We start from the raw sequence: 23334 nt of genomic DNA on the forward strand, positions 1-23334 counted from the left end.
CATAAGGACCACGGGAATTTGCGCAGCCTCCTCTTTACGAAGTTGCATGAACGATACAAGTTCCTCGCTGAGTTTGCAAACACACGCCTCTCAGGGAATAAAGTGAACAGTACCGCCCTCACAAGGATGAGCACGGCCCTGTCTACTTGGAGAAGCACGATGAAGGCAATGATTGACAAAGGTGGTAGTTATGACAAGATCAAGGCGAAATATCCTTTGATGAGCGAAGATGAGTACAAGGAGTTCAAGATCAAGTGCGAGAGCAGCGCAACCTCTGAATCAAGTCAGTGGGGGAAAGAAATGCGGAAGATGAACTTAGGGGTCCACCAACTTGGTCCCTGCGGTTACAGAGTGGCGGAGCCTGTATGGGACAAGGAGGACGCAGAGCGTGCCGAGAAAGGCCTACCACCCCGCTTCAAGAAATACCGTGACAAGCAGACCAGGAACTTTCTCAGGGCCCGGTACAAGGAGGACCTGGTAACAAAGGAGCTTACCACGGATCCGAAGATCAGGGCGCTCGAGCTTGTTCGGGTAAGGAATATACCCCCGCGTAATTAGCTCCATATGGTTGCATTTTAATTAATCCCCAATATTTTTAAATGGTTCACGTTCCTTCCGCAGGACACTGAAAGCAGTAGCGCGGGGTCGTCTCAGAGCTCCCCTTTCAACACCCCTTTAAATAGGGCGTTGAACGTAATGAAAAACAAGGATAAGCTCGGTAAGCCGACGTCAGCTGGTCCTGTGACCGGCAAAGGCTTGTACACAAAATTGTCGTCATACTATACCGCTGGTGGGCGAAAGGAGAAAAAGACCAGCTCGGAAAGCCAGTCGCGCGAGGTTGAAGCACTCAAGGCACAAGTGGTGCGGATTCCGGAGCTTGTCCAAGAGCAAGTGGAACAACAACTGGGAACGAAGCTCAACGCCATGGTGCCTACGTTGATTCATGGGCTGACGACGTGGATTGTGGGCGGCCAACAGGGGCCTCCCCCGGTTCCCAGCTTCACGGCCAGCAACTCGCACAGCACGCAGGCGGCGCCATTGGTGTCTCCGGCGGCGCCATTGGTGTCTCCGACGGAGGCGGTATTCGTGTCTCCGGCGCCGTCACGGGCATTGGAGCTTAATGCACCCGGGTGTACGCCGGCCGGCACCTCGCCAGCAAGCGGCACCTCCGTTAGTTGCACGCCCGCCGTTGGCGGTGCCTCGACATTAGCCGAGCTCGACGGCATCACGGTAACTAAGCCTCTCGGCCGATGACTTCATCTCCTTGCCTTTGACTGGGCATCCCTGACGCCCTACATGTTTTCGCAGGGCGCCACCGACGTTCCTTGCACTCTTCTGCACTTCGTGGGCAGCGAGTTGGTCGATGTCGCCAAGGGCAGAATCGTTCAACCGGGCAACCCCATGTTCCACGGTAATCCGATGCCACCCACAGTGTATAGGGTTGAAGTGGTTCGGGTGCTGCCAGGCTGCGACGAGCTGTTACCTCCGATTCAACCCGCTGGGGCCGACGAAGAAGATGAGATGACCCTCAGCGCCTGCGTAAACTGGCCCCTGCTTTGGCCAAAGAGCCAGATTCGTTTGGGGGCGGGGGACACCACCCCACAGACAAGACCGCCAGTCGTGCTAGTGCCAAGCCATGGCAAGAACGCCGCAACGCTACCGGACCTGCCGGACATCCCTATGCCGGACATCCCTATGGCACAGGATCCGGACAGCCCTATGGCACAGGATCCGGATGACAACGACAACAACGACGGTACATTTACCAAAGTCGATAAGTACTTTGCCGAATATGGGTACGCTGACAAGTTCTGCGGGCCTCTTTCTCAAGAACCCAACCAAGACGACCGCAATCTAGCTGGTACGACGGAGAAATCCAATTGCAACAGGTGTCGTCTGCCGTTCAGTTCTCAGGAGACGCCTCCAGCTCCCGCCTTCACCGAGCCTCAGATAGCTGAGGTGCGAAATATTATCAGCCCCAACACGCTCAAGAAGACGGTCTGTGAGCAGAACTCGGTCCCATTACAGGAGATAAAGAAGAAGGGACGGAAACGAAAGACTAACAAGGGCGCCGGTGCGAGCCAGCCGGCACCGAGTTTGATCCGTGCTCAGGACGGGCCACCTTCACCTAAGGATATCTCGAGGAGGGTGCATGTGGCGGGTAGGGCGATGCTACCGCCGAATATGCTCAATGCTGCAACCGGTGCTATGCGAAGTCTGCACGACAGTGTTCTTTCTTTGGAGAAGCGGTGTCTCAGAGAGAATGATGTGGCATACCCGGTTTTCGTGGCCAAGGTGCCAGAGGGCAAGGGCTTTGTGGATGGCGACATCGGGGGTACGATCGTCCTGCGGTTTGATGACATCTTTGCTATGTTTAACCTTCATCCGCTGCACTACACCTTCGTTCGGCTGTTTTCGCTGAGTATGGAGATGCGGATCATTAGAGACAAGACCCCGGACATCGGGATAGTTGACCCCTTCTACATGCGTGCCAAGCACTTGAGCAGCGCTGGGGACCGCCAAGTTGCAAGTTCACACCTCGAGGCGTCATTTTGGCAAACCCATATAAGGATAACTTCCTTGTGGCTTACTTTCCCAATTAAGTCATCCCTTAACCGCCCCGTAACATATGATTTCTTAGATTTCGATCGTTCTTTTTTTTTCTAACATTCCGTGTTCTGTGCAGTGACACACATTGCACACTCATCCTCTTAAGCCCGAAATATTTCATGACCACGTATTTCGACCCGAACCGTAACTCCAAGATAGACTACACAAATGTCAAGAAAGTTTTTGATGATGTTCTCCCCGGCTACGCCAAATCTGGAGGCACCTTCACCTGGGCAGTTCGTAAGTACGACAAGCACATGTTCTCACACAATATGAAGTTCTGCTGCGTCAAGCAGCCGCCTGGCGGTCAGAAGGATGCCTACTACGCCTGCCATCACATGCGGGCGATCGTAAGGGACCATCATCACCTTCTGCTACCAGATAATCTCAAAGATTGGGCCGCGACCTTGTCGGCAATCCAAGACGCGGGCCTCAGACAAGAATTCTTTCGCATCCACTCGGAGTTTGCGGACATCATCCATCAAGATGTCCTTCATACCTCGGGGCAGTTCTTCCTCAGATATCAACCGTCCAACAGTGAGATAGATGGAACGCTACAAATGCAGGGTGATAACGACCGCGATTTCATGACCATCACAACAGATGGCGGCTTCATCCACGCTCCTGTCCGATGAGTCGAGTCGAAAGTAGTGATGTGTAGTTCTGAAACATTGATTGGCTCATGTTGTAATTAAACTTTAATGAATTCGTATGTCTCTATGGTTTGGACAGTCGTTCAACTTAGATGTAACGATGCTATATTCTGTCCAATAATATATTTTGTAATCTGTGCAAAAATCAGAAAAGTAAAAAAAAAACAAATATTCATACTAATGGCGCATCACCACAAGGTGCACCATTAGTATGCCAAAGGATACTAATGGCGCATCACGACAGAGTGCGCCATTAGTATGACAAAGCACATGGTTACGTATGGCCCCCCGAAGGCATACTAATGGCGCATGGTGTTACATACTAATGACGCACTGCGTGATGCGCCATTAGTATACCAGATACTAATGGCGCACCAGTGATGCGCCATTAGTAAAAAATACTAGTGGCGTGATACTAATAACGCACCGGTAGTGCGCCATTAGTAGGCCTTTTCCTAGTAGTGTGTTGAGTTGTGCCCTCAGCATTAACCCTTATAACTTGTCTGTACTCTTGTGGACCTCTGTGTGTGTGTGTGTTTGTGGGATCTTGTTGAACTTGTTGGATGCTTGAGTGGTTTGCTTTATAATATAAAGCGAGGTGAAAGCCTTTTTCGGTATGTTGTTTTCTTCTGGTGCTGCTCACATGCCGAAGACCCATAAGAGTCCAAATAGCATAAGAGCTTCGATTTTTTAGCAGCGGCCCAGCCAGTGTAGGAAAATTTAGCTGTTTTGTGGATATGTTAAATTATAACATGGTATACACGTTGACTTAGAGATTATAAGTACACTACTAATTGAGAATAGATTATAAATTCAGAAAATTATATACATGGTGTACTTCAGAAAATCCTGCATCTGTTTCATCTATCGTCGTTCCTGCTTTGTCTCTAGAGCGTTTTCCTTTGCTTTCAGATCAATACATTTCTTTAATAGAGAAAATTATCTCGTCTGCCGTGCACATTCTCACCTGCCAACCAACCATAACCACAGATAACAACATACTGTTAGTTTCCTCGTCTCTTCCATTCTCCCATCCACCGAAATCTAGCTAATGACTTGCATGAACTATAAGACAAACAACACATACATAATTATGAAAATATTTGATGAAAGTAAATCAGTGCCCTAGCTTTGCCACACCTGACTGGCAACTATCATAAGATTTTCATGAGTTTATGTTAGTACCAGTAAAGGATTGATAGTCGGTAAATATTAAGTCCTACCTTTTCAGTAAATTCTATCAAACGCATTAGCAAGCTGCAAAATCGAAAACCAAATCTTGCATGAATGTAATCAACAACATGTGTACTACGTGTCAGAACTTTTGGTTGTGTCAGCCCGAATATCTCTTAAAAAGCATCAAACCTACTTTCTGTTAAAATTAGTAATAAGGTGATACTTTGAAGCAGTTCTATCAGTACGATTTCATGCATCTCTAGTACAATCAGTGGAGCAATAAAAGTCAGTGCTAAGTCCAAAATTTCTATGCACTTGTTTCAGTAAATTTAGAAAGGAATGTAGCATCAATTTAATCCCCATATCTCCAACAGAATTATCTAATCAAGCCATGGATACATTGGAGCCATGTGTGCCCCTATTTTTTGTACTGGAATTTGTGTACCTTGCTTTGGAGCGCTTGCATTCGGCCTCCTTGTGAGCCACCTCTGCGATGTGGGCGGGCAGCTCCTTGCGCCGCCTTTGCTTGACCCGACGGAGCCGCTTTTCCTCCTGAGCTGCCAGGTCGTGCTTCCGCCTCGGTTTGCCTGGCAGCCAGTTCACTCCCGATGGCCTGGTTGCTGCGCCGTGGAAGGAGAATGAGGGAGATCGAGGAGAAAGGAACAGCTGTTGGCCCGTTACCTTCCACCTAGCACAGTACTAGGAAGGAGAGAATATGTGGACACGCGTGGAGTACAGGAAGCGCCATGGTAACTGACCCGTAATTATCCGGCGCCTGCGAGTAGTGCGCATCTATTGCCATTAAAGCCTTGTGAATTTTATTTTGATAAAGGGTGAATTTTATTAGCTCATAAAGAAGCATCAAGAAGATACAAACTAAAAGAGTACACACTCGGCCTCTGCATAGCTAAGATGCACACATCCAACACAAATGCACACACACAAAAAACACGGCAGCAAATAGTAAAGTCATATAAGACCAAAGCTATGCGTAGCCGAGGAAAAAAGAAAAACCCAAAGTGATCGGAGCCACGATCAGCAAACCAAAGTAAACACCATATCAGCACCAATTATCTAATAACACCACACAGACAATGAGGTTCTTCAATAGCAACGCCTTCAAGAAGGGAGCGACACTCCAACGTCGCCATTACCGGATTCAACCACCAAGGGCAGAATCTAGGTTTTCACCTTGAAGAATCAGTCCGAGCATATCCAGACAATGGCTTCAACAAGGTAATGATGTAAAAAAAAACATCACCATTGCCAGGCATAACCAGTTCGGTCCAGACCTAGGCTTTCACCCCGGAACTCGCGACCGGGTGCTCGAGTAGCAGCACCATCGAAGTCATGCAAGTGTTGTCGCCACCACTTTTTCATGATCCAAGCAGTTACATGCAATGTGACTGCCGCCACTGCACAACTATTTCTCTGCGTCAAGTGGTCGCTCATAATTTGCATCACACTGCCGAAGTCAACCACTGAATCCTGAGATGGACCGAAGATCTTGCAATGACCACCGCTGTTGTGGAGCCGTAGGAGGTCGCTGCAGCAGTGTGCAGTCACCCTCACTCGGTCGACCGAATCTGAATCACCACCACCAAGCCGTGGATCATAGCACCGCGGGTGGTCACCACCAGATCCATGGTTGCCGGCCGCGAACCTTCATGGGATCGCGAGGTCTTGTAACCATGCCCGTATAAGATGTAATCGTAGATGACAACGCATCCGTACGCGAGCCATGGCGCCAACTGTAGCAAGGAGTCACCGCACTTTGGGATCAAGTGCGCCGCCAAGAGCCCACAAGGGCCATCAGACGGCTCCATGCATGAAGATCCAAGAGATGCCTAGTGAGCCACCGTGCATCCATGTAAGCATACATCATGTACTTTCGTACTGTGCTTGACACATGCAAATGAGATGCCTTTCAGCCACGATCTGGAGTCCCTACGCCATTCGCCAGAGGAGGAGACACCGCACGAGAAGCTGCGAGCCTGCGACTTGAAGCCGCTGATCGACCACTTGGTCCAGAGGGAAGACCCTGACAAGATCACAGGCCACCGTGCAGCTCATACCCCGGGCGACGCCGTCCCACCGCGCTGCACATCTGCCACATACGCATCCCTCTACACCGCCGCCGCTGCACGTAGAATGAGTCCTCGCCGTCGCCGTCGGCTGCAGGGCCTTTGCCCGGCGACGTCCTCCGACGACGGGGAGGGGAGCAGACTTAGATCCTGCCGGTGGAGGGCGGAGGAGATGGCTGCCGCCCGTGTCGCCCGGAGACGACGCGGTGTGAATGGTATCAAATCGCCGGTGAGTGGTATCAAATTGACAAGTGACAATCCACAGCCCCCGCCCATCTGGATCGGACCCGAAGGACAGCCGGCATGCGACGCCGTCGGTCGCGGCCGTGGGACCTTCGTTGGTCTCGGTGGCCATGGGAGTCACTCCCACCCAGCGTCGGTCGCCACGCGAGCGATGCGTCTGTTCGAACGAGAAAACAGGGCCTCCCAGAGTCTTGTACAGTATCTTTTATGGCTGCATGGACTGGGGAGTTGTATAAGCCCACTAGCCCAATTTCACACCATAGGCTCAAAAATGTGACCGGAGCAGCGACCCGACACGGATATGGCTCGTTCTTAGCGAATGAAGCGAGCAAGCGCAGGATTGAGACAAATCGGACAGCCTAAAACGCCTGAAGCTGAAGATCCAACGGCTGCGAACGCTAATGACCTAAGATGGCTGGATTAGTGCTCATCTTTAATGTCTCTAAATATATAAAGCGGCATAGCCAAACCGATACATGGTGATGAGAAGATCCCCGAACAAAGCAGATTAAGGAAAAACATGAATACAGGAGAATCCACACCCTACCACAGGCGGGACCTCATTGTGTTGCTCACACCAAGTTGCCGCCGGAGAGGACCCCCTGCCTTCCCGCTCCTAATCGTGGAGCTCGAGCTTGCCTGCAGATAATAGGGACCGCGAGGAGCAACAACGTGGACCCGTGTAAATAATAAGAGGCAAGTGAGACCGCCCACGCTTCATGTCAAGATCCGAAAATGTCTACCAATGAAGACGCGGCGCATCCGAAGAAACCTTGGCTCCAAGACGACACCCTCAGGAGGCAAACGACGCTTGCCGGAAGTCAGTGGCAAAATTGGGCCCAAAGTTCTGCATGAACAAACTAGAGTTGGGACATTACTTGGTACATTGCAGTCTTCGGAAAGGCGGTGCGGTGATGCATCAGAGCAAGACAGGCTTCTCAAACTTGCTCCATATCATCTATGTGTGGCATCCCTTCCACCAAATTTTGCTCGGAAATCTCACGCAACGTTATGAAATTCACATGTCCAAAACGTGCATGCCACAACCACTCTCCTTCATCGTACTTTGCCATCAAACACACCGGTTGTGCCCGAGTTGCCTGTAGTATGTACAGCCGGTTTGGTGTCCTTTTCATTTTGGCAACCACCTTCCCTTGATCGGACAAAACCATGCATTCATGCTCAACTATAGTTTTGACACCAACCTCATCAAGATGGCCTATACTGATGATGTTGCTTCTCAGGCGAGGAATGTAGCACACACTCTTCAGCACACAATATTCACCAGTTTGGCACTGAAATACAAATTTTCATCTTCCTTGTATATCAAATAGTGAGCCATCACCAAAATGACCCCTTCATCAAGATCAGTAAACAACTCCTATATCCAAGTACGAGGCATCCTTCTTCTGCTCACCTCTCACCTTGGGCACCACTCTTTCCTCATTCAGCATTACAATCTCTGTCGTCTCTCCTGGAGAACATGCTTCCTCACACGCCACAATCATGAGTAGTGCTGGATCATCATCTTCTTTTTCTGCAAGATGTGCTTTCTCTTGCTTTGGTTTCGGGCAGTCAGAGGCAAAATGACCATTTTCATCATAGTTAAAACATTGAACTTTTTTAATGTCAAATTTACGGTGCTTCTTTTGTTTCCCATTGCCGTTGCCACCCTTCTTTTGCATTAGCAACTCGAGCGCACGAGTCATGAAGAGAAGTTGATCTTCCTTGCCGCCATGGTCATCGGGGCGATCAGACTCGCTTCCTTCGAACGCCAGAAGACACCCCACTGACTCGGTTACCGACATCTTGGAGATGTCTCCCCATTGCTCAATCATGTTGATGATGGGGGAGAACTACTGCGGCATCGCTGCGAAGAGCCTCTGTACCACTGTCTTCTCCTTGACTTTTCTCCCAGGGATCAGATTTCACCCACCAGACCATCACCCTGACTGCAGGATTTAGCCAGGGATCAGATCTCGCCGCCGTTATGCTGTATTCGCCGGAAATCGCCGCCAGCTAGCTTGGCCTGCCTGCCTATCGGAGACGAGGAACACACCACCTTATATATGTATTTGCCCGATTTCCTGCCAAGCTACTGTGATCTTAGCTAGTTTATTCAAGAGAAAATCTAGGACGGGAAGGAGCCAGAGAGATAACGAAAGGAGATTAATTGTGGGACCATGCATTAATTCGAGAAAGACAGCCCAAGCCTGACAAAGTCGTGTGTCATCCTTCCGCGGTCCTACTTACTGTTCCAATTTGACTGGCTGTCTGGCTGACCTTGAACAAGCCTTGTAGAGGAAACCACATGTGCGGTCTCCTTTCTAATGCTGCCTAGTTGTGCATCTACTATTCCCTAGTACGGATATAAATTTATTTAGGGTGTCACTCTATCAAATGGCTTAAATTCTATTTATATTTCAGTTAGTAAAAATTAGTTCCATCTTCATGTAAAAATGCTACACCATCAAAACCAACCATCCCAATGCAAATCCAATTCACTAGCATCAATTGGTAATTAGTACTCCTTCAATTCAAATCCAATTCATATATATTTTTCTTGCAGCAATTTAATTTCAGTTTTGCTATAAGATATAATTTGAATCTCATTTACCTTTTATAGCCATTGGATGTGATGCTATAAGATGCGTGTGTGCTGACGTGGGTTGTATCTGTTCTTATTTTCCATGTGAATGAGACCATATTATATCTCATCTAGATGAGTTCTAGGTACTCCCATTTAATTTAGTGTTTACTTACATCAGCTCACTGTCACGTGCCCACCAATTCGTCAACGAGTGGGAACTTAAGTGCATGGTGATGGCCAGCTTCTCCCCGCAAGTCTTCCTCCTCTTCTTCTCCGGCTTCCGCAAGCGCTACTCTTCGCGAGTACTCAGCGTGCTGCTGTGGCTGGCCTACCTATCGGCCGACTCCCTCACCGTCTACATCCTCGGCCGCCTCACCCTCCGCGGCGGCAGCGGCAACAACCATCTGGCCCTCTTCTGGGCGCCATTCCTGCTGCTCCATCTCTGTCAACGACTCTGCTGACAAGGCAACGACAAGTCGTGATCCACTACAGGGCGAACCGGCAAGCATCATCAAGGCTAGGCCCACGAGGATCCAGAAGCGGCCTGCTCGGTCATTTGGCCCAGAATGGGTCTAGTAGGCAATGTATAAGTAAACCGATGACGCTTGTAACGGCAGGACGGAAGGAACGGCTTCGGCCGGCTGGATAGGATAGGATTGGCTAGCGTTGTTCTTCCTGTTCTCCTTGCTTCCTTCTTCGATTCAACTCAATCTGTAAGCAATTATACCCAATTCGAGAGGAGAACTAGTTGATGCTTACATTTGGCATCAGAGCTACAGATCCTGGCGCATCAAGTTCCAAGCCACCACCCGCACGCGACCAGATTTGCGGCCCGCCGCCGCCGAGAAATCATGGAGAGCCTGTCGCCGGCGACGAAGGCGGTGTACGAGTTCCTCAAGGCCGACTTGGCGGAGTCCCTCGACGTGCGGTTCAAGCGGCAGGATGAGGAGGCGTCCAAGTCCATGCGCTCCATCGTGGGCAATCTGGCGACGCGGATCGACGACCTTAAGATGTCGATCGGGGTCAACATGGACGAGATCCGTGCCGGAATGGAGAGACCGCCGACCGCTATCTCGTCATCCACGGGCAGCCGCCAGCAAGCGAATCTGCTCCAGATGGGAAGCAGTGAAGGAGGAGCGGAAGGCAGTCGTTCAGCTCCGCCAGCCAAGGGGAAGGATCATGTTCCATACGTGCCTCCTCCAGCCAGAGGTACGAGATCTGAGCTCAATCCCGTCCAGTCTGCTCGCTACTCTGAATTTCATCGAGAGACTGAGCAATTTGGTTTTGGCCCCCGCATTGATTTGCCTCGTTTCGATGGAACCAATCCGAGGCTGTGGCAAACGCGATGTGAGGATTATTTCAGCATGTGTGGGACGCCCCGTCAGTTATGGATACAGTTCGCTTCCACCATGTTTGAGGGGCCGGCAGCTCGATGGCTTGAATCTGTGCAGCGTAGGGTTCCAGGCGCGTCATGGGAGGAATTTTGCAGGCTGTTGCAGTGCCGGTTTGGTCGAAATCCACATCAGGCACTTGTGCGCAAATTCCACAGTATCTCTCAAGCGGGCACTATGGAGGAGTATGTGGAGCAGTTTGCAGAGTTATATGATCAGCTATCGGCATATGAGGCGGTACCTGAATCAATTCTGCATCAGCCTCAAGACCTCGATGCAGCTTATGATCTGGCACTTTTGCATGAATCGCTAACGAGCTCTTCTCCACAAGTGAGTCAGACTGTCAGGAGACAACCAACGTCCACGACAACAAATCAAAATAGAGCTGTGACAGCCAAATCCTCAGAAACACATAAGCAAACTGCTGGAGAAGATAAATGGGCTACTCTGAGAGCATATCGCAAGGCTAAGGGATTGTGTTTCATGTGTGGAGAGAAGTGGGGCAAAGATCATCAATGCAAACAAGCCATTTCCCTACATGTAGTACAAGAGATGGTGGAATTCTTCCAATGCACTGGCAGCAATGGTTCAGATACTGATGATGAGGAGGTGAACCTTATGGCCTTATGAGAAGCTGCAGAAGGAAAATCATCCAAGAGCAAGGCATTCCAACTGATGGTTGACATTAATGGGCAACAGAAAACTTTTTTGGTAGACTCTGGTAGTACTCATTCATTTATTGATACTACCACGGCTGCAAAATTATCAGGTTTGAAGGAATGCACAGCAATTAAGGTCAGAGTTGCAAATGGAGGAATCATGACCTGCTGCAGTTACATCCCAAAATGTCAGTGGTCAGTGCAAGGAATTTTGTTTGAACATGATCTCAAGGTCTTACCCCTCAGTTGTTATGATGGAATTTTAGGAATGGATTGGCTGTCAAGGTACAGCCCCATGACAGTTGACCGGGAGCAAAAGTGGATGGCATTTGCGGTCAATGGAAAAACAGTCACATTGCAAGGAATAGCACCAGTAGAATTTGCTTATACCATCATTGAACTGTCAATAGTGACTGATGAAAATGCAGCTAAGGTACTGCCAGAAATTCAGGAATTGGTCGAGGAATATAAGGATGTGTTCTCAATTCCTGTTGGACTTCCACCAGAAAGAGCGTGTGATCATTCTGTTCCTCTCATACCAGGTGCTAGGCCTTTTTCTCTCAAACCCTACAGATTGGCACCAGAATTAAAGGATGAAGTGGAGAAACAAATTCAGGAAATGATGGACTCTGGAGTAATTAGAAGAAGTAACAGTCCCTTCTCTTCTCCCATTTTGTTGGTCAAAAAGAAGGATCATACTTGGAGGTTAGTTGTGGATTACAGACATCTGAATGCAATCACTATAAAAGGAAATTTTTCCTATGCCAGTAATTGATGAGTTGCTGGATGAATTGCATGGAGCTCATTGGTTCACCAAACTGGACCTTAGAGCTGGGTATCATCAAATCAGACTAGCTCCTGGGGAAGAATACAAAACTGCATTTAAAACACATCATGGACATTTTGAATTCAGTGGGCTATGGTCTTACTGGTGCACCTAACACATTTCAAGGGGCAATGAATGTCACATTATCTCAGGAACCAGAAATGTTGAGATATTTTGTGTTAGTATTTTTTGATGATATTCTTATCTTCAGTAAAACCCTGGAGCAACATCTTCAGAATGCCAAAAGAGTACTGCAGGTGCTAAGGAGAGATCAGTGGTATGTAAAAATGTCCAAGTGTGAGTTTGCATCTCAAAAGTTACTCTATCTGGGTCACATCATTAGCAAGGATGGAGTGTCGACCGATCCAGAAAAGATCAGTACTATAGAACAATGGCCAACACCTGTTTCTGTTAAGGAAGTTAGAAGTTTCCTAGGTTTGGCAGGATACTACAGGAAATTTATTCGTCATTTTGGTGTGATTGCAAAACCCTTGACCAATCTTCTGCGCAAGGGCAACATATTTGTGTGGACTAACATCGAGGAAACAGCCTTCCAAACTCTGAAGGAGGCATTAGTAACTGCCCCAGTGTTGGCCTTGCCTGATTTCAAGAAGGTATTTGCCATTGAGACAGATGCTAGTGACTGTGGTATTGGAGCAGTTTTAATGCAAGAGGGACATCCTCTTGCTTTTGTCAGCAAGGCGTTGGGCCCACGCAATCAGACTCTCTCAGTGTACGAAAAGGAGTTCTTAGCCATATTGCTAGCTATAGAACAGTGGCGCTCTTACTTGCAACTCAAGGAGTTTATGATAATAACTGATCAGCGAGCCTTGGTCAGTTTGACAGAGCAACGATTGCATACAACTTGGCAGCAAAAAGCACTTACCAAATTGATGGGGTTGAACTATCAGATAGTATACAGAAAGGGAGCAGATAATCGAGTTGCAGATGCCTTGTCTCGTAGACCTCACCCAACAGCAGACTGCTACATGATATCTTCAGTCCAGCCTGCTTGGATACAAGAGATCGTACAGAGCTATGCAGCTGACATGGCAGCTCAGGCTGTTCTGCAGAAATTAACTGTTGATCCTAATGCTGATCCAAAGTTTACATTACATGAAGGGCTGTTGAGGTATAAGAAGAGGATCTGGATTGGTGCAGATGATCAGTTGCAGCGCAAAATCATTAGTAACTTGCATGCTAGCTCAGCCGGTGGCCACTCTGGTTTCCCAGTAACATTCAGAAGAATTTCTCAATTATTTTACTGGAAGAATATGAAACCCATGATCAAATCTGTTTTGCAACAGTGTGAAACTTGCCAGCTGGCTAAACCAGAGCGGGTACCATACCCAGGATTATTGCAGCCACTACCGATACCCTCCAAACCATGGGAAATGATGACGATGGATTTCATTGAAGGGTTGCCTTCATCTCAACAGTTTAACTGTATCTTGGTGGTCATAGACAAAATGTCCAAATACGGTCATTTTATTGCTTTGAAGCACCCTTACACTGCCAGTACAGTAGCTGAAGCCTTCTTGGATCGTGTGTACCGTCTTCATGGATTACCAGTGTCCTTGGTATCAGATCGTGACCCAATTTTCACTAGCTCTTTTTGGAAGGAATTCTGCAACAGAACAGGTATCAAGCTCCGAATGAGTTCAGGCCAGCATCCTCAGACAGATGGGCAAACAGAACGCGTCAATCAACAAGTCGAAGGATATCTTCGTTGTTTTATCAGCGCTCATCCCCATTGTTGGTCGCAATGGCTTCCACTTTGCGAGCTGTGGTACAATTCCAATTGGCATTCGTCCACGGGTCATTCCCCGTTTGAGGTGGTCTATGGACATGCACCTCGTTACTTTGGTATTGCTCCTGCCGATGCAATTGCCAGTTCTGATGTTCATCAGTGGTTGGAAGACCGTCATGTGATCATGGAGTCGGTTAAACAACAGTCGCTGCGAGCCCAGCAACGCATGAAGGTACAAGCTGACAAACACCGTACTGAAAGGTCATTTGAAGTGGGTGACTCTGTTTTTCTCAAGATGCAACCTTACATTCAGTCTTCTATCGCTCCGCGGGCAAATCATAAGTTGGCTTTCAAATACTTCGGTCCTTTCCCAGTTACAGAGAAGGTTGGCGCGGTGGCTTACAAACTAGCCTTGCCTGAGAATTGCCGCGTTCATCCGGTCTTTCATGTTTCGTTGCTCAAAAAGCACATCAAGGCTGACCAGGAGGTACTCCCTATGCTACCTTCTTCTGATGCACCCTTGCAGGTTCCGGCCAGAGTCCTTGATCGCCGCTTGGTTCAGCGAGGAAACAAGTCGATCGCTCAAGTGCTAATCAAGTGGAGCAGTTCGCCTGAATCTATGGCAACTTGGGAGGACCAGGAGACACTGAAGCAAAATTTTCCTCGAGTACCGGCTTGGGGGCAAGCCGCTTCGGTTCTAGGAGGGATTGTCAGCGACTCTGCTGACAAGGCAACGACAAGTCGTGATCCACTACAGGGCGAACCGGCAAGCATCATCAAGGCCAGGCCCACGAGGATCCAGAAGCGGCCTGCTCGGTCATTTGGCCCAGAATGGGTCTAGTAGGCAATGTATAAGTAAACCGATGACGCTTGTAACGGCAGGACGGAAGGAACGGCTTCGGCCGGCTGGATAGGATAGGATTGGCTAGCGTTGTTCTTCCTGTTCTCCTTGCTTCCTTCTTCGATTCAACTCAATATGTAAGCAATTATACCCAATTCGAGAGGAGAACTAGTTGATGCTTACAATCTCGGCGGGCAAGAGACCATGACAGCCTTCTCCATGGAGGACAACGCGCTGTGGAAGCGCCACCTTCTCAGCCTCGTCACCTAGGTGGCCATGGCCACCTACGTCGTCAGCAAGCAGCTCAGCGGAGCCAACGATGACCAGTGGCTCGTGGCGCCCATGGTGCTCGTGTTCGTTGCCGGGACGGGGAAGTACGCCGAAAGGATCTGGGCACTCAGGAGAGCTGGCTCAGTGGCGCCTGGAACGAGCCGCTCTACCTCAAAACTCGTTTCACGTGCGTCCAACGATGCTGTCTGGGACACACAGGGGTTCTACGGTCAGCTGCGCATTGTGATTTGCAAGAAGCAGGAGAGGAATTTTGAGGTCATCCTGGATGTGGCGGCTCAGGCCTTCAAACTGAGCCTCCACTTTCTCATGGACATGACCCCTTCAATCTCTCTGCTCCCTGAAGATACCAAGGACATCAAGCAGGCCGTAGAGGTATTCCAATCTTCAGAGGACAGAGTCCACATGGGGTACAAGCTGGCTGAGATCAACCTCTCCTTGATCTATGACTACATGTACACAAAGTTTGGCACGCGCCATTTCCACATGCTCCCATTCTGCAACGTCTTCCATAGGATCGTTGCTCTTGCGCTGCCATCGGTGGCGCTTGGGTTGCTCGTGAGGGGAATGATGACCGGTGGTGGTAGAAAGGGGCATGTCCATGACAAAGATGACGTCATCATATGTTACGTGCTGCTTGTCGGGGCCGTCGTATTGGAGACATGCTCAATCTTCATGTCATTTATCTCTTCATGCTGGGCATACAAGACCATCATTTCGTGTTCGCTAACTTGCCCATTGTGCCGAGATATTCCCGGTGCAATCGCAGGGTTGCTCTGGTTAGCCATGCATCTTCATCCAGGAAACAAAGGAGAGTGGTCGGCGAAAATGGCACAGTACAACATGATCCAAGGATGCATCAAGGAGAAACAAGAAACTGGCTTGTTGCGGCGGGCCATGCGTTGGCTTGGTGTCATCGGTGAGCCCCGGGCCATCACGCATACCAGCATCTCTCCTGAGCTCAAGAAGCTCATCCTTGATAAATTGCTGGACATAGCAGCCACCCCACGCGTCCAGGAATGGGACATTGGCGTTGGCAAGTTCCGTGGCCAGCGGGCGCAATGGGTGGTTGAAACGAAGCAAGACCGTGCAAATCATCATAAGGTTTTGCAGATCTGTAACATCCAAGGTTTGGAGTTCGTGTCGAGTGTGCTTCTCTGGCACATTGTGACGGACATATGCTTGCTCACCGCAGATGACGATGTTGCCGTAGAGGGCGGTGATTCTTCCTCCCACGACGAGGAGCACTTAGAAGACGGCGGTTCATCTCACCATGAGGATGTACAGGGCAGCTTGTCGGAGCGAGGCCCTATCAGAGAGCTGTCAAACTACGTCATGTACCTCGTTGCAGAATGCGGAACCATGGCCGGCAGTGAAGGTCATTATGTGGTGACTAAGGGCCGGAAAGAGGTGTCACGCTGGCTGCTTGAGAAGCACGGAGGAGGATCTGATGATCGGAGGAAGGTGATCGAGGAGATTCGTGACGAGGACAGCTCCTTCTTCCATGAAAACTACTACCCCGTGCTGGATCGAGCTCGCCGGGTCGCCTCGGACCTGCTTAAGGTTGGAGAAGCGGGCGACCGTTGGGAGCTCATCTCAGCGGTGTGGTTAGAGATGCTTTGTTACATCGCGTACAACTGTGGGGCTGCGTTCCACGCCAAGCATCTGGCCACCGGTGGCGAGTTTGTCACGCATATCAAGATGCTTCTGTTTATGGTAGGCGTGCCTTTTCTCAAGGATCTTATATCTTATATCTTATATCTTATATCTTATCTTATATTTACTAATTGGAGGCATCATTAAAGCCTTCTCATTAATCCACATCATCGAAATTAATTACACCGTTGGATTAAATAATTAACGCCAGAGATGAAAAAGAAACTTACGTAACACATGGTGTAAAAGAGGACTCCTGCCACGTTTTGGTGAAGCATAACAAAGACTGCATCCAACGTTGCCTAAAATAATAATAGCATTCTTCCATAAAAAGATCTAGCAATGAAAAGGAAAGAAAATAGGAGAGCAGATCCGTTTGATTACCCTTCAAACTCCAATCTTCTCCCGTGAAGTAAAACAAAGAAAGCATCAATTTTATCCTCCAAAAAAAAGATGTTCATGTTGGTAAGTGATTTTTTTCCATCAGCAGATATGCTAAACGTAAGATGTGATTTAAGTGTGGCGTGATAAATGCAAAAAAAGAGTCCAACAGGATAAGTACGCATGTTGAAGAGTCCATCTATGGTACAAGTCATACGACATGCATGATTTAATTCTGACGTGATATGTTTCTTTTAAGAAAAAAAAGTCCAACGTGACCTTTTTTTGCGGGGAAAAAGTCCGACGTGATAGAACAAACACTACTACCCCTGCACGTACGTTTAGAGGCAAATGTGTCCATGTATAAATACATGTGTACAAAAACAATACGAGGGCCCATGCAAACAAATAAGGGCTGCATGTACGACCATTGAACCCCTGCAAAAAAAATGTACGTCCATTGAAACGTGGTTGCAATTAAACAATATATAAGGCGTCCTTCAGTAATGGGAAACAATATGTATTCATCAACCAGATATTGCATCCTTGGAACTTTTATATGCATGTGGAAAGAAAGAATGGACACATAGAAAGTTGTAGAGATTTGATCGGATAAGAGGGCACTACAACAAAAATAAGGAAATTAATTTTTAAATTCATATTCGACGGGAGGTTCATTCAATCTTCCCAGTTTCAATGCCAATCAAGATGGATGATGCTCTAAAGGGGGTTCGTCGATGCAGACCATCTCAAACTCTGTCGACTTCCATCCCATTTGTTTATCGATCCAGTGGCCGTAGTCTCAGGGTGCAACGATGGCGGGTGCTTTTCCAAAGGGTATACGTTTCCTCCACACCCATGCATCGCCAGAGTCATGGCCAACATTTGGTTTGTCGGGCGTGAGGTCCGTCTTCGTCCTCATTATGGCCCTAAGAAACACCAGCATACATGTCTGCATACTTCCAAAAAAGACTACATTACACTTGGCCCAGGGAGAATACAAGATTCGAAACAACTAGATTGGTTAGTCTTCTCTATAATCAGGACGCACGTTTGCTCTTATCATGGATATAGGATGAGTTTAACACTTTGTTTGCCATGTAAGTCAAGAAATATCTGTGTGATGACCATAAAATCTTCTTCACACTAAAACGGAGAAAACTGTTCATGTAAAAAGCAAAAAGGAAACACATCTCTTCCTCAAAATAAAATGAAAAACATCTCCCTCAACTCCTATACATGACTGCTGACCCCTTCCCTTCGATTCTCCTCTCCCATCGATGGCCCCAGGAGTTTTTCTCAGTGAAGGATACCCCCTTCACCATCAAGTGCCCTCTCCCACCAGCATGGCCATCGGCAAACCACAAACATCCCAAAGTCAGGTGTTGCACGGGATGACAAGCGACCACAAGCGATGACTGAACTTACATGCATGTATTATAATAAAGATCTACATCAACGTTTTCATATTATTATTGTTTGACATTTTTGAATTTTCACAACTTTGTTATATAAAATATTAAAATTGCTAGACCGTGCAGGTGCACGGGTTGACGACTAGTGTGAAAGAATCGTTGTTTCCTAAAGCCGGGAATATCTATTCTTAATTATTTTTTTCTCTGTGATTTTTTGGACTTTCCTATTTGATCTTTAGCCAGCAGACTCCATATGTTTGGATTGTACGAGTTAATTTCCTATTTGAACTTTAACTCCATACGTTTGGATTGTACGTACTTGTGTCTTCGAATCGGTGGCTCGATCTTATGATGAGTGAGATGCAATTTAAGCCTTTTTCGATCCATCGGACTAATTTTTTTTTTAAGAAAAAACTTCCCCCCTATTCATCTTCAATCATGACGGTACAATGAACATTAAAAATAAAAATTACATCCAGATCCGTAGACCACCTAGGGACGACTACAAGCACTGAAGCAAGCTGAGGACGCGCCGCCGTCATCGCCCCTCCATCGCCGGAGTCGGGCATAACTTGTTGTAGTAGACAGTCAGAATGTCGTCGTGCTAAGGCCCCATAGGAGCAGCCTACCAGAACAGCAACCGCCGCCAATGAAGAATAACGTAGGTTGGAATGATTCAACCCGAAGACACACGAACGTAGACGAACAATGACGAGATCCGAGCAAATCCATCAAAGATAGATCCACCAGAGACACACCTCCACACGCCCATCAACGATGCTAGATGCACTGCCGGAACGGGGGCTAGGCGGGGAGACCTTTATTCCATCTTCAGAGAGCCGCCGTCATCTCGCCTTCCTGAGCAAGACATAAATCCTAACAAGACAAGAAAAAACGACTAAAAACAGCCCTCCCGCCGGCCCTTGACAAGATCCACGACTCCATGGCCCTAGGGCCCGCTGGCTAGGGGACGCACCCCTGGCAGTGCGTTTCCGAGAACTTTTCGCCATTGCGGCTGACCCTCGGGTCTCTGTCGAGACGGCCCTTATTGACTTAGGGCGTTTCGCCTTTCGGCGACCCTTTGGCCCCCTTGAGGTGGCCGCCTGGGATTCCCTCCTCCAGGACATCGCACTTCTGCTGATGGACGTGGTGGAGGACCGGGATGTTCTGTCCTGGCGCCTCGAGCCCTCTGGACGTTTCTCCACGAAGTCCCTGTACGGCGCCATTGCTCCCTCATCGGCCCCAGAACCATTTAGCCTGATTTGGGACATCCGTCTCCCGCTGAAGATCAGGATCTTCCTGTGGCAATGGATCCGTGGCCGGCTCCCCTCTGGTGTTGAGGTCCTCAAGCGTAATGGCCCGGGTGATGGGATGTGCCCCATCTGTGGCACGATTGAGGATGCTAACCACATCTTTTTCTCGTGCCACTCTGCCCAGTTCCTTTGGGCCTGCTTCCGCGAAACGGTTGGCGGACAGTGGTGTGATACCAACTTCCCCGACCTGCTTGCCGAGCTTAACGCCTGCCCTGCCCGCTACCGCCATATTAGATGGCTGTGCGTTGGGGTTCTTGCCTGGACGCTTTGGAACATTCGTAACAAGCTCGTTATTCAGAAAGTGCCCCTTCGCCGTGCGACTGACGCAATCTTCAAATTGTGTGGCTACCTGCAGCTTTGGCGGCCACTTAGCCGCCCCAAGGACCGGGATGTCATCACCGCCCTCCTCTCCGATCTCCGTTCGATGGCGCTCCGCGTGGCTCCCCCGCTGCCGCCTCCTCCACCCGAGCCCGACTAGACCGCCTGGCGGCTATGTGGATTGTGGCGTGTGTTTTTTGGGTTTAGGGCTTGTTGTGCTGTGCCCTCAGCTTTGACCCTATCTTGTACTATTTGTCCGTGTGGACCTCCGTGTGTGTGTGTGTGCGCGCGCGTGTTTGTGTGTTGGATCTTGTTGGATGCTTGTTGTGCGGTTGGCTTTATAATATAAAGCAGGGCGAAAACCTTTTTCGGTAATACTAATTGTTAGTCAAGGGAGAGACTAAGGCCCTTGGATCCATATGACTAACTGTTAGCTCACTAATTTCACTTCTTCAAGGATCCAAACAGACGGACTAATAGGAGGACTAAATGTTTTCCTGTTAGTCATAAGAACTCAACTACTAGGGACTAATTAACGCCTTGAACAAAACATGAAAACCCACTTTATCCCTTATCTTCTTTCAATATACTTAGGCTAACAATTAGTCAGGATCCAAATATACTCGGACTAACAATTAGTCAAAACATGTTTTTCAGGGCTGTATGAACTAACAATTAGCCCTAGTGGATCCAAATAGAACCCAACTAATAGGGACTAATTTCTCCAACAAAACATGAAAAGACCACCCTACCCCTTATCTATTTTCAAATATACTCAGGCTGAGTCATGATCAAAACATACTCCGACTGACAACTAGTAAGGAGCAAAATGGGTTTTTCGTGGCTGTCTGGTCTAATAATTAGTCTGAGTTCCAAACAGACATAGGACTAACTGTTAGTTAACTAATTGTTAATCTCGGACTATAGGGATGAAAACAGGATGGATAATATCCGCCAGCCCAGCGATCCAAAGACCGAAAAAGCAAATATGATCAGATATGGCATGCATCAATAACCACCCGACATCATCGTATCTGAATCCCAATCAGAGAGAAGCAAGCGGGATATGATATGGAATGACTAGTATCTGTCTGAAATCCAAAATTAATGTATTTTGTTTAAATATAAATAATTAAAAATTATAAATATGATAAGAAATCTATATATTTGGTGTAGATAGTGAACCAAATTAGTCTTGTTTCCATATATTAGTGATCACTATCTTCAGTTTTACTCTAACTGCACTTGTACCATGTAATTTTTCAGCCATACAAATCTTATAATAGTATATCCGCGTCCGATGCCAACTCCGAGAAAAGAATATAGCATGGGGTATCAGATCAAGAAAAAACTTTATCAGGTACTATCTGCTCCGACTCTGGATCCGAGAGAATATATACATGAGAGGGGATCTCCCCATATCTCTTCATAATAAAGGGTAGGACGGTCTTTAAAAAAAAATACATCGCCCACGTACGTCCTCCCGCACACACACCCTCCGCCCTTGCCGACCCATTCTATACCTCTTTCCTCTTCTGTAAAACATTCAAAAAAGGAATGCCCAGCAAGATTCAAACTCAGCAGTTATAAGGTTAGCACAACTACAATAACCAACTGCGCTACTTTCTTATTGTACACAATTATCTTCTTTTTTCTTCCTCAAATATAGCACTAACCAATGCGGGTATTGTTATTGTAGCTGTGCTGATTATGTGGATACAAGTGTGTTAATTGGGGAGTAAGAATTGTTATAGTTCGTGTAATCAAGCGACTTATGTGCTAGCTCATTTGTTATGTAATAAGTCTTCTTTTAGTTGGTCCTGATATTACTGTCAGCAAGCTCATAGACGATGTAAACCTATTCTAAATCAATAAAGCTAGTCATGATGTTTTTTTTAAAAAAACAACAACAACACGAATCTGTCTTTTCTTTTTGGTTTTTGTTGGTGGCAAGAGCACTAGAGACCCACAAACTTGCATTGGATGTGATGGTTTAGTCCACAAACTTGCAAAAGGTGATCAACTAGTCCACAAACTTGTAAACTATGTGATGGTTTAGTCCACAGCCAATCAGAGGCGGTGAATGGACTTCATCCTCCACCGGTGCCACTGTGCGGCAAAATTTCGTGGTTTGACCCTTTTATGAAAGTTGGTCCAGATCTAACCGTAATTTGTAAAAAAATCAGGATATGGCTCTTTTGCTACCGCAAGGGTCCATCGCGGTAGGGTGTAACAGCCTACCGCCAGGTTCCCTGACGGTAGGAAACACCCTTACCGCCAAATAGGCTGACGGTAGCCTTTACAACCCTACCGCCAAGGTGCCCGGCGGTAGGCAGAAGCACGCACTATGTTCCATACTTAAGAAAAAATTGCGGTAGGGCGTGCAACCCTACCGCGAGGGACCTTGACGGTAGGCTGTTATACCCTACCGCAATAAACTCTGGCGGTAAGAAAAGAGTCAGATCCCGAATTTTTTTCAAACTAGGGTCAGATCTGAACTAACTTTCAGAAAAGGGTCAAAACACGAAATTTAGCCCTAGTGTGCATTTCTCCATTCTCATATTCATCGTACAGTGGCAGCAGCAGTGCTGCATGTGCATTGCATACATAGACGGGTCCACTCCTAAAAAAATTTGGGGGCCCAGTGTTGGCCCAGGCCCGACCTTGACGACGCAACTGTCGACTACTTTCCGATGATGCGCTCGTACAGGCTAGTGGCGGCCAATTCCTTCCGGCCGATCGAGCGTATAAGACAATGTTACATCCCTCTCACTCCATCGATCAGATCGTGCCAGATTACAGGGGATTTGGGGCTAGGGTTTGAGGAGAAGGAGGGGAATCTGAGAGAGGAGGAAGAGATACACGGGGGCAGTGAAGGGGAATTGGAGGAATGGGTTCTGCCTATTACACTTTCGTCCCCCTCTCTTCCGGTCCAGGACCTACTTAACCTACCATCACAGCTCCCAGGTGTCTGGGTCGAAAAGCCTGTTGGGCTTCTTGTTCCTCTTGGGCCGGCCGGCGTCGTTGGTGGGCTTGGGCGTAGCGGTATCCGTGACATCCCCCCTTGCTTCAGACGCGGCTTGACCCCAAGCCGCAGCCCCTGGAAATCGACTGCGGAGCTCGAAGAAATCTTCCCATGA

At 48.1% G+C, this 23334-nt stretch overlaps 1 pseudogene; it reads left to right on the top strand.

The window, feature by feature from the left end:
• Positions 1 to 6155: 6155 nt before the first annotated feature.
• Positions 6156 to 18755, top strand: LOC123138717 (uncharacterized; annotated as a pseudogene).
• The last annotated feature ends 4579 nt before the right edge of the window (positions 18756 to 23334 follow it).

The sequence above is a fragment of the Triticum aestivum genome, chromosome 6B, assembly GCF_018294505.1.
Source record: "Triticum aestivum cultivar Chinese Spring chromosome 6B, IWGSC CS RefSeq v2.1, whole genome shotgun sequence".
In the NCBI taxonomy this organism is placed as follows: Eukaryota; Viridiplantae; Streptophyta; class Magnoliopsida; order Poales; family Poaceae; genus Triticum; species Triticum aestivum.